The sequence below is a fragment of the Oryctolagus cuniculus genome, chromosome X (assembly GCF_964237555.1).
Source record: "Oryctolagus cuniculus chromosome X, mOryCun1.1, whole genome shotgun sequence".
Classification (NCBI taxonomy): Eukaryota; Metazoa; Chordata; class Mammalia; order Lagomorpha; family Leporidae; genus Oryctolagus; species Oryctolagus cuniculus.
Window position 1 is genome coordinate 24,950,783 of NC_091453.1, and position 12,803 is coordinate 24,963,585.

Sequence of the window (12,803 nt, forward strand, 5' to 3'; positions counted from 1 at the left end):
GTGTCGCTGAAGCGTTCAAGTACAATTTCACACTAACGTAAGCATTTCCTAGTTTTCAGTTCAGCAAAGTGGGGAGGGTGTAGGGTTACCCGAACCTGCCTGGAGGATAAAACATGAGAAAGGAAACGAGAAAGCACAGTAGCACTAAGCTGAAATCCCAGCGTGCACCATCTGCGAGCAGTGCTTTGGTAGAGAGTAAGCAGTTGACTTATTCATTCATCTGCTGGTGTTTAGCAGATATCACCTATGTGCCAGGCTCTGTGCTCCATGCTGGACCTAGCAGAGAAATCAGTCAGAAAAAAACCAGCTGTAATGGTGATACATGTTACGAAAGAACACATCCAGCAGGGACTGGGGCTCTAACACATTGCCCACTACCACTAGGAACAGAGTTGAGAAGTTTTTCTAGTATAGGGACTAACATGTCCCTTTGTTTTTTTAAAAAACAGATTTATTTATTTATTTATTTATTTATTCATTTTAAAGTCAGAGTTACAGAGAGAGAGAAGGACAGACAGACAGACAGACAGACACACACACAGATATCTTACATTTACTGGTTCACTCCCCCAAATATTTACAATGGCCAGGGCTGGACAAGGCCAAAGCCAGGAGCCTGGAATTCCAACTTGATCTCCCACGTGGGTGGCAGGGGCCCAAGCACTTGGGCCATCTTCTGTTGCCTCCCTGGGCACATTAGCAGGGATCTGATCAAAAGTGGAGGATCCAGGAGTCCAGCAGTGTTGCAGGTGGGGACTTAACCCACTGTACTACCGCACCAGCCCCAGAAATGCTTCTAACACACATGAAACCTTGTGGTCCCAAGAGAAAGCCAAAGCCAAAAAGTTTGAACAATTAGAGATTGTGTCCCAGTGGTTTGGAAGCAATGAATGACTGCCAGTTCATTCACACATTCATTTGACAAACATCTGGATGCATCTAGGAATCCTAACTAGACTTGCTTTTGATCATTCTAATAGGGAGTTTTGTATTCTGTATCAGGACCATTCCACTCTGCTGCCCTCCCTGGGCTGCTCTGCTCAGATGTACCTGCAGGCTACTAGCTGGGTAGTTGTGAAGCTAAGAGGAAAGACTGATGGAAGAATGAAATGATTCCATCATGAGAGACAGCTGATTGTGATTCTTTGTTTTTAAAAGATTTTACTTGTTTATTTGAGAGCTAGAGTTATAGACGGAGGGAAGGAGAAACAGAAAGGTCTTCTATCTGCTGGTTCACTCCCCCAAATGGTCACAACGGCTGGAGCTGAGCTGATCTGAAGCCAGGAGCTTCTTCCAGGTCTCCCATGTAGGCGCAGGAGCCCAAGGACTTGAACCATCTTCTACTGCTTTCCCAGGCCATAGCAGAGAGCTGGATTGGAAGTGGAGCAGCCGGGACTTGAACCGGTGCCCGTATGGGATGCCAGCACTGCAGGCAGAGGCTTAGCCCCCTATGCCACAGTGCCAGGCCCCGATTGTGATTCTTAAACCTTTCCCTCCAAGGCAGTTTTAAAACAAGCGGTGAATTTTCCTGTGCAAGGCAAGAGGTTTTGTTTACGTCTTCACCCTTAAAGAACAACAGAAGAATTGGCCAATATTCATGTGATTGCTGATCACTACGTGACTCAGTGGTCAAAACAAAACCATGGGACCTGACTCCTGAGGCCTGTACTTCGCTGCCAGCCATAACTTCCTGATTTATTTTTTTAAAGCTTTATTTGTTTATTTGAAAGGCAGAGTTACAGAGAGGCAGAGGCAGAGGCAGAGAGAGAGAGAGAGAGAGAGAGAGAGAGAGGTCTTCCATCCACTGGTTCACTCCCCAGATGGCCACAATGGCTGCAGCTGGGCCGATCCAAAGCCAGGAGCCAGGAGCTTCTTCCGGGTCTCCCACATGGGTGCAGGGGCCCAAGGACTTGGGCCATCTTCTACTGCTTTCTCAGGCCATAGCAGAGAGCTGGATTGGAAAAGGAGCTGCCGGGACTCGAACCAGTGCCCATATGGGATGCCAGCACTGCAGGCGGTGGCTTATCCCACTACACCACAGCCTCATTCCCTTTCTCATTTATTTTTATGGCTGGTGAACTTGGCTCTTTAGAATAACCTTGCATGAAGCAAGTGTAGTTAGCAGCCCAGCATTGGAGCTACATGGAGGCAGCATGGGCCAGATATGCTATTGTTACTGCTGCTGTGCACGCGGTAGCAGCAGCAGTAATGGGAATAGTTGGAATAAGAGCAGTAATCATTTATTGTGTGTGTCAAGCGCTGGGCTTAGAATTTGTCCACATTATTTCACTTAATCTCAAGTGTCCCAGGATGTATGTCCCAGCATTATTCTCCAATAGAGGTCAGCTAACTTGCCCAGGGTCACAGTGGCTTAAGGAGCTGAACCAGAACTGGAATCAAGGACTCTCTGACTGCAAAATCTATTCTCTTAATTATTTCGCTTGATCACCTCCCTCAAGAAAGTAAGCCTTGGCATAAAAGAAAAGCAAGACTGCCAGTTAAAGCTCTATACCTATGCTGAGGTTATTTAAATACTTTGTCCTTTAGTTTTCTTATTTGCAAAATGAAAGTTGCTCAGAAGGGCTGTGATTATGAAGTGAAGTAATTACTTCACACATAGGCACTCAATAAATCATAGTTCCCTTTCTCTCTGTGAATGCCTCTTGGATTCCTTTGCAAGATGCAATCTGAGGAATCATTAGTACAACTCAAGCTTTGCAGACATCAGAAACTAAGACTACGGAGTTCTTCCAGCTCAGGAAGGAGGCTAGTGAAATATCTCAGCCCTCAGGCACATGCCGTATTCCTGAGTAAGCCACGATGGAGAAATGGCAGAGAGCTACTTAAACATGGCAACTCATATAAAAATACAAGCCAGTATGTTGCCATATAACGATTGAGTCCTTAGCCACAGGACACTCTAGTTACTCTGAGATAACAAAGGTGGAGGGCAGTGAAAATTTTCACTTTTGGTAAAGAGCTCCTGGCAATGTGAGACTCCATCCTTGATTGACTGTGGAAGCCTCCAGAAAGTGAACCCAGTGATTCCTCATCTCCGGTGTTAGAACTGGGCAGTGAGTTGCACAGCCAATCCCACCTCTAGTCAACTTCCATGGCACTGTCTCACTGGCCTTCCCGCAAGCTTTTCAAACTATGGTAGAGTCATACTTCCCACAGACCCACTTAGGACTTCCTGTGATGGGGGACACCGGAGGACTACTTAGTCAAGGGGTTAAGCCATGGCTATCTGACTCAAGACAGGTGAAACTCCCATCAGCCTTTCCCATTCCATTAAGTCATCTCTAGGAACCAAGTTTTGACTGTGCTGAGTTTCTTTATTACACGTTTAAATTCTTTTGATTGTCTTTAATTTCCTTCCTTATACTTTATTTGAATATGATTTGCTGTATTTTTCTGTATTGCTTGGAAGAACTAATGAAATGAGACTTTCAGCTTTATTTCTGATGTATGAATTTGAGGATGTAAATTTCACTGTTAACTTGGCTTTAGCTGCTTCTCACAAACTTTACTGTGCTATGGAGTTGTGCATCACTTAGCAACAGGGATATGTTTTGGAAAGTGTCTAATTAGGTGATTCTGTCATTTTGCAAACTTCCTAGGGTGCACTTACACAAACCTAGTAGTGAATATCAGTCACTGGGCATGGTATCTTAATGCAGTGAAGATACATGGTAAGGGGCCTGTACTGTGGTGCAATGGGTTAAGCCACCGCCTGCAGAACCAGCATCCCATATGGGTACCAGTTCGTGTCCTGGCTGCTCCACCTCCCATCCAGCTCCCTGTTATTGCTCCTGGGAAGGCAGCGGAGGATGGCCCAAGTGCTTGGGACCCTGTGCCATGTGAGACACCTGGAGAAAACTCCTGGTCCTGGCTTCAGCCTGGTCCAGCCCTGGCCGTTGCGGTCATTTGGGACAGTGAACCAACAGATGGAAGGACCTCTCTCTCTCTCTCTCTCTGTCTCTCCCCCTCTCTGTAACTCTGCCTTTCAAATAAATAAATCTTAAAAAAGATACATGGTACACATGAGATATATGAAATTTATTAAAAACTTTTTGATAAATATGAATACACTCTAACTTATGGTAAATATATAAACAGTAACACGGCTGCGGATTATCATGATCAGTATTACGTACTATGCATAATTGCATGTCTATACTTTTCTGTGCATTGTGGTGCACTAGCTTTGTTTACACCAGCATCACAGAAGCATGTAAGTAATGTATTGCAGTATGATGTAGGACTACTATGAATGCTTTCTATTCCATTCTAATCCCGTGGAACCACTGTTTTATATATATATATATATATATATATATATATGGCCTGCCATTGCATTGACTAAGACAATGCTATGCAGCACAGGATTGTATTTTCTTTTCTTTTCTTTCTTTTTTTTTTTTTTTTTTGACAGGCAGAGTGGACAGTGAGAGAGAGAGACAGAGAGAAAGGTCTTCCTTTGCCGTTGGTTCACCCTCCAATGGCTGCCGCGGCCGGCGTGCTGCGGCCGGCGCACCGCGCTGATCCAAAGGCAGGAGCCAGGTGCTTCTCCTGGTCTCCCATGGGGTGCAGGGTCCAAGTACTTGGGCCATCCTCCACTGCCTTCCTGGGCCACGGCAGAGAGCTGGCCTGGAAGAGGGGCAACCGGGACAGAATCTGGCGCCCCGACCGGGACTAGAACCCGGTGTGCTGGCGCCGCAAGGCAGAGGATTAGCCTAGTGAGCCGCGGCGCCGGCCAGGATTGTATTTTCATTACTACTCAGTACAAAATATTTTCTAATTTTTAGACCTAGGTGTCATTTAGAAGTGTAATATATTTAAATTCCAAATATTTGATGATTTTCTAGTTATATCTATTTTTTCAAAGATTTATTTATTTATTTGAAAGGTAGTTACAGAAAGACAGAGAGAGAGAGAGAGAGAGAGAGAGAGAGAAGGGGATCTTCCATTCGCTGGTTCACTCCCCAGATGGCCACAACAGCTGGAGCTGTGCTGATCTGAAGCCAGGATCCAGGAGCTTCTTCCAGGTCTCCCACGCAGGTGCAGCGGCCCAAGCACTTGGGCCATCTTCTACTGCTTTCCCAGGCCATAGCTGAGCTGGAGTGGAAGTGGAGCAGCTGGGACCCGAACCAGCGCCCATATGGGGAGCAGGCTTTACTTGCTACGCCTCAGTGCCGGCCCCAGTTGTATCTGTTTTTAAACTGATTAGTGTAGCTGAGATCAAGGGACACAATCAAAGTGATTTCAGTAGCTCAATATTTGTTCAGATGTGCTTTGGCAAATGTTTCATACATAACGCACACACACACATACTCATATATACTATATTAGAAAGCTTTTCACTACTAAAATGAAATACCCATGGCAGGCAACTTAACAAAGAAGAGAGGTTCATTTTGGCTCATAATTCTAGAGGTTCAAAGTCTAGGGGCTCATCTGGTGGTGGCCTTCTTGTTGGCAGAGTCCTGGGGTGGTGTAGATATTGTGCAGCCAGAGCCAGGGAGCACTTGCATTGGTTCTCTGTCTGTGTGACCTCTTCTAAAGCCAACAGGAATTCATCATGAGGACTCCACCCCAACAACTTAATCCAGTCTGATCACTCCCCAAAGGCCTCATCGCTAGACACATGATTAGATTAAGGGCCACTTTGGGAAGCAGACTCTTGAGTGAATTCAGGTGCTACATCATATTTATATCAGAGCACCCACACACAGATATGTCAAGTTTTGGCCTTTGTGTCGCTCAGCTTTTCCATATCATTCCTGATCTTTTGCTTGTTTTCCCCCCTATAATGGTTGTGGAGGGAAATAACTAACCAGATCTCAGAATGAAGCACAGATCCCTATGTTTCCCATTCGTTTGAATTTTTTATTTTTACATAAATTTCCTGCTTGCCAGAAAGATCTGAATTTGGCAAAGGGTGGTCCAAAGGCTTGCTGGTGATTTTGGATTTTCAAGAGTGACGGAATTGCATTAAAATTCTCCACTGACTGCGAATGTGTCTGTTTCCTCTTTATTTCAGTCAAAGTTTGCTGCACATTTCGAGGCTATGTTATTACAAACAGGTAGGATGGTTTTATCCTTCTTGGTCCACCGTGTCCCCTTTTTAATATCTAATTCCTTCTTTATCTCTTATAATGCTTCTTGCTTTAAAGTCTCCTTTATTTACTACTATTATATCTGCATCAGCTTTTTTCTAGGTAATGTTTGCATAGCACAACTTTTTCCATCCCTTTACGTTCAATCCTGTTGTATCTTTATGCCAAAAGGAAGGGTGTTGTGCTAGATGCCTCAGAGTGTACAGCTCATTTCAATGCCTTTCCCTCCTCTCCGAAAGCTTGTCCTGTCCAGTTCTGACCTTCTGTGTAACTCTGGACCCCCCCCCCCCCCCCAGTTTTGCCTCTCCACAGTGTGTGTCCTCCAAAAACTCCATGTGGCTTCCTGGTGTCTTAGTTGCCACTTCATACTTACCTTATTACGCTCTTGGCTCCAAACCTTTTACAAATCAGCAGATTTCTCTTGGGAAAGATGGGATGTGGAATGCCAAATTCTCCTCATTGTATTTTCCTCCTCTCTGGGATCCTTGCATTCAAGTCCCTGCTGCTGTGGAAGCTCTTTGAGGTCTTCAATAATTTTTAAAAAATGTCCCCATTCTTGTACTTGTTCTCCATGGAGGGGCTAAGTGTCCAGAAATGGATACCTAGGTAAGCATTTTGGATGATCACTTTATCTGGATAAGCCTTACTTTCCTCAATAGTGAAGTCGGGGCATGCGAGACATACTTCATGGGGTTGTTTTGAGGCTTAAATAATATGTTAAAGGCTCATTGTAAGCACAAAGGATATTTGAACACAAGCTGCTGTTAAGTCTTTACATGATTGAAGTTTGTGAAGAAAAACTGGTGGAGGCACACGACGGGCAATGGTTCATGTCGCCAGGTCAATGGAAGTTGCTTCTGCTGGGAACTTTGGTCATCATTACTATTGCATTTATCACTCTTTAGTGAAACAACCGACCTCCTCATAGTGGTGGGAAGTCCCAGAAAATGGTTCAAATGCTTCACCTAAGGGCTCACTCTTGAAAACTCAAGGCTATTAGCCTTGATCTAAAAGCAGTCCATGGAATGGAGAATACCAATATTTGTGCTTCGTTCTGAGATCTGGGCCAGTGTGATCATTTCTGCCCTGCTCGTTACGATCTTAAGGTTTATCCCTGACGTCTCTCCTGAGCAAGTCTTGCACAGCGCAGGTGATGTGAGAGTTGCACAACTTGTTGGTCTTTTCTGAGTAAATATTTGCCTCAGCTTCAATCCTTTTTCTTGCTGTCCTGACTGTTCTAAATTTATCCACCAGCTGTAGAACTCTCTGGCGCTTTCTTCTCACGTAAGGTCAACACCATCCTTGCAACACAAAGATGTGCTTGTCCATTGCTAGAGACCACTTTGCTTTCTTCTTGCCGAGTAGTGGATCACCTTTTTATATCCACGATCATGTCTACTATTCTAGAAATTTCAAATTCCTGACATATTTTTGTCTATCAGAAACCCACTGTGACTTGAATCTGCCATTAAGTTCTGAACAATGCAAACATTCATTAATCAGGGCGCCTTTTTTTTAAAAAAAAATATTTTATTTATTTGAAAGACAGGGTTACAGAGAGAGGTAGAGCCAGAAAGACAGAGAGGTTTTCCATCCACTGGTTCACTCCCCAAATGTCTGCAATGGCCAGAGCTGAGCTGGTCTGAAGCCAGGAGCCTGGAGCTTCTTCCAGGTCTCAGAGAGCTGGATCAGAAGTGGAGCAGCCAGGACTCGAACCGATGCCCATATGGGATGCCGGCGCTTCAGGCCAGGGTGTTTACCCGCTGCACCACAGCACCAGACCCAGCACCAGCCCAAGATAGCCTTTAAGCCTCTTGTTTATTTATTTGAGAGGCAGAGTTACAGACAGTGAGAGGGAGAGACAGAGAGAAAGGTCTTCCTTCTGTTGGTTCACTCCCCAGATGGCTGCAACAACTGGAGATTGGAGCCAGGAGCTTCTTCTGGGTCTCCCACGTGGGTGTAGGGGCCCAGGGATTTGGGCCATCTTCCATTGCTTTCCCAGGCCATAGCAGAGAGCTGGATTGGAAGAGGAGCAGCCAGGACTAGAACCGGCACCCGTATGGGATGCCAGTGCTGCAGGCGGAGGATTAACCTACTGCGCCATGGCACTGGTCCCTCCAAGATAGCTTTTTGAAATTTGAGCTCCCAGCAGCCTTTTCAACTGGCTAACAAGCTCCTGCCTGCTTGGATGGACACTACAGGGGGCAGTGAGAGGTAAGTTCTAGTGGTTCCCCTTGGGGGTTGTGGGAACAGTCAAAACACTTTTAAATTCAAATGCAAGCTATACATTGGGCCTACTGAATCCCCAGAACGGAAGCCACTTCCTCTCCCTTCCTCTTTCCCAATTCAAACCAAAGCCACAGTACCAAAGAACAGGGAGGGGTTGCATTAAGGATTGAGGTGACTGTGACAGGGCTATCAAGAGAGCATTGTAGCTGTGAGTGGTAACTTGGCCAGCATTTTGACTGTGTCAGGGTTTAACAGATAGTCAAGCATGAAATTACTGGATAATAAAATTCCTATAGGAGACCTGGTTCACCCATGCTATTCATTTACTCTTCATGAAGAAGTACTTGACTCAATGTCTTAAAGAACAATTTCTTAAACAGGAAAAGAGCTGAGGAGACGGGTGTTTGGTAAAAGTTTAGTGTTTGGCAGTTTTGTTTTTGCTGTTGATGATATCATTGAAATGAAGAATTAGATGTTATTATCTGCAGAGCCTTTTGAGATTCCAGATGAGAACTAGCTGCGTCAAGGTCAATTTATACTGAATACTTTCCCATTATGCTCATTAGACACCTCACGGCTGAGTTTGTTTTCCTTTTCCGTATTCTCAAAATTTTAGGAATGCGCAATCATAAGTTTTCAACTCTCTTGGAAAGAAGATTGGCACTATGTATTAATGCTTTAAATATTCCTTTTCTAGACCACATACATTTTTAGATAGCTATTCTGAAGAAATGGATGAACTTACAAAATTGATTCACTATCTACATTAAAATAGTATTTTTAAGTCTACAATATTTTTTGGATGAGTTCAGGAGACTTCTTTTGTTCACCATTAAATTCTTAGGACCTAGCACAATGCCTGGCACAGAGAAGGTGTTTGATCAATGTTTATCAAATGAATGGATTAAAAATTAAATGCTCATGTCAGTGTTGTGCAACAGATTAGGTCATTTAAGTGTTGGCTGCTCCACTTCCCATCCAGCTCCTGGATTGTTGTCCCTGGGAAAACAATGCAGGATGGCCCAAGTGCTTGGGCTCCTGAGCCCATGTGGAGTACCTGGATGGAGTTCCTGACTCCTGGCTGTTATTTGCCCCAGCCCTGGCTGTTGTAGCCATTTGGGGAGTGAACCAACAGGTGGAAGATTTCTCTCTGTCTCTGTCTCTGTCTCTATCTCTTTCTCTCTGTCTCTGTCTCCCTCTCTTTGTAACTGCCTTTGGAGTAAATAAATAAATCTTTAAAAAATTCAAATGCCACCTAGCTGTCTCTGGATAAGTCATGAAACTGTCTTGCCATCAACTTTCTATCCTGTAAAATTGGGCTAATCAAACTTAACCCTTGGAGTATTTGAAAGAAAATGGTAATAGTAAATGCTGTGATTGGCCACTTGGATCCCTTTAAAGGATGAAGCCCTTACTCCTCCAACTGTTGAAGGCTGGCAGCTGACTCTTGCTTTTTGATATGCCTCAGTTGCAGAGAGCTACTTATCCCAGGTCCTGCTCCATTCCCGGCATCACACGCCCAATGACTGGCACACTACAGAAAAGCTCCGCCTCTAGGCTCCAGCTAAGCACAATTCTGAGGAGCTGTTTGAGTTTTAGGCTCTCTATGAGGTCAGTTGAGGCCTTTTACGGAACTGCATTGCAGCCCAACCTCTCCATGTGCCCACTCTGCTTCCTGTTCCTTTTTTCCCTAGACGTTAATACCAAGAGAATCCTCTAATAAATTTCCCGCATATTAATCTTTCTCATAGAGTCAGCTTCCCTGGGAATCTAGAAACAGTAGAAGCTAGTACAAGGAATCTTGAACAAGTTAATGGAAATACATATCATGTGAAAACTATGCATAGATTTCAAATTTTTTTGCACCAAAATAAACTGATCTTTTAATTCTATCTTTCCACAACTTTTTGAAGTTCTCTCATATATGCTAAATGAAATGTTGGGTCTGGCAGCCAGAGAGAGGCAAGAGTTCACAGGAACACATGGCTGTTTCTCCCAATCTAAGAAATGGGCTCTTTTATGAACTCTGGGAGTCCCAGTGGAAGTATTTTCTGTTAAATATTTGCAGATGAAGATCAGGGAAGGAGTTACGTAGGGACCTACAGACTTAGCTCTGTTCCAATGAGTTTAGTGTCAGAGTTAACTATGGAATCAGACAGCCATGAGTTCAGATGCTAACTCTACCATTTAGCAGGCACATGACCTTTGACAAGCCATATCTCCTGGCCTTGATCTCTACCTTGACAAAATACTTACCTTTTAGGGTTGCTATGAGAATTAAAAGAGATAGAAGAGATCCAGCTCATAGCATGGGATTAATAAGTGCTTAATAAAAGGAGTTATTATTATACTGTGGTCAAAGGAGATTGATAACTTGATCTGAGGTAGAAAATGATGTCGAGATGTAGAGAGCTGAGTTATGATCACACAGGTCATCGTGAATATCTCTGCGATAGGTGCAGAGATGCCTGGCCCAGATCACCCTCCAGGGAAAGACTGTATAGTCCAGTTGTCAGCTGTCAGGGTTTCCTTCAACTACTGGGAGTCAGCTTGGCCTGTAAGTACACCCTTGCCTTTGCAATGGCTAATGAAATGGTGGAGAGACAAGGGTCCAACCATTTTAGCCCAACACAGCCACTGCTCCAGAGTCCCCCAGGTGCAGGGTTTAGCTGATTTTCCATGTTCCTTGGCTCAATCCCACTTCTACCTCTTCCCTTGCATTGATGTTGATCCCTCCTAAATAACCTTCACCCCAAACTCCATCGCAGGGTGTTGCTTCAGAGAATCCAGCCTGTGACAAATTCTGAAAGCACAATTAAATGGTAACTGTGCAAATCCCGCCCCCCCCCCAATGCCTCACTTCCTTTGTTCATCCTTTTATCTTTCAATCTTACCCCTTTGTCTATGTTTTATACTCTCCATATTCAGAGCATTGAGTTTTAATGGCCTGTTGTACACAGCTTGTCCACGAGCTGTCAGGTCGAGGCAGAAGCCTATTTAGACAAGTTGTCAGGTTGAACGAGAGAAGAAAAAAAAATCCTAAATCAATGTGTTTTCACATGCAATCACACGTGGGCTAATTTATCTGCAGCCACATTCTACCCTGCCAGTTTGGCATAAGGGTCCTTAGACGAGGGGGCTGCAAGTTGCCTGATTAACAGCGATGTTTATTGGGAGAAGGACAACGCAATTGTTTTATGGTAATTATCACCGTTTGAACCAGCGCACATGCTCGTGGGGAAGATTAAAGAAAAGGCTCTGTATAGATGATGAAGCGGCTTGAAACGCACACAGGCCAAAGAGCTGGAACTATTCAGAATACTAACATTTTCTACCTGGTATAAAGTCTCTGGGAGGCAGCAGATTGGCTAACTTGAAACAGCACTCGCACCTTATCCGTGGGACTGAATGCAAGTATGTTCAGTTTCTAGAGTTGGGAAAACAGCGGGGTAGATTACTAGGATGACTTGTTTAGAGATAACAGCCGAGTCCATCTCAAGGCTAAGAACATGGCTGGCCATTCTGAAGGTGCTGTGTTAGGCCATTAAACACGCTTCCTTACATTCCACATAAACAAAACAAACCCACAAAAATGAAAACAGAACACCAGAAAACACCACCCTAAAAAAAAAACAAAACAACACACACACACACACACATACACTATAAAATTTTTTTTTTTTTTTAGTTTTGCGGCTGTGATAGTTTTAAACTTGAAACATGCCACAGACTACAAAACACTTCCCAGGTGAACTGAAAACTCAATCTGGGGAAAACACAGGCTGTAGTGCATTCTTCTTTGATACTTGATAATTCTCTCTGCATCTTCGTCCATCCGCACTGTCATATCTGAGTTTAGGGCAAGGACAGAGTGAGATAAGTCTGTCACCGCAAGGCAAAACAGACAAGTGGAGAGCTGTAGAAATGGTTTGCAGACTGAAAATGGCTGTTTTAAAGGTTTGTGGTATATGATTAACTTAAAAGAATCTTGCTTAAATGGTTACGAGCAAATTCCTTCGGGTCTGCAGCTGTATGTGTGGCTCGAATTAGAAGCACAGTAATGGGGACTCTGACTTTTGGAGATCTTCCCTCTTCTACTACCGTCTTCTGCTTTTGAGTTAGATTTCCTTTACAGGCGACAATCATTAAATGATACCTCTCCTCGTGGCTGGAGCAGGAGAGGGCAAGGGCACGAACAGGGCCATTTCTGACAATCACTTTGTTAAGAAAGCCCACGCTCAGGAATCATAACACTTCTTTTTCCCCTAAACCAAGACGATAGATAAAAGTCTCGGCTTTCCGCAACTCCCACCCAATTGAAAAATGCTTGCCCCAGAACAGAACATGAAAAAGTGGAGCTGCTGAGAGCACTGGAAACAGATCCCACAGCCAGGCTTCTCCTTCACTGCCACTCCCAGAAGGCCTTAGGCAGACAGGTTTTATCACTGAAAATGA

The 12,803-nt window shown here is 44.2% G+C and overlaps 1 long non-coding RNA gene across 6 annotated transcripts in view; it reads left to right on the forward strand.

Annotated features, from left to right (window-relative positions):
• LOC138843075 (uncharacterized) overlaps positions 1–12,803 on the forward strand; it is a 67,142-nt gene that overhangs the window by 37,212 nt on the left and 17,127 nt on the right. For 5 of the 6 annotated variants that reach the window (XR_011385619.1, XR_011385623.1, XR_011385622.1 and 2 more), the window contains exon 3: positions 6,044–6,086. The exons of the other annotated variant lie outside the window; for it this stretch is intronic. This is a non-coding gene — a long non-coding RNA (uncharacterized lncRNA). The remainder of the gene's footprint in view (positions 1–6,043; positions 6,087–12,803) is intronic. 6 annotated transcript variants of the gene reach the window in all.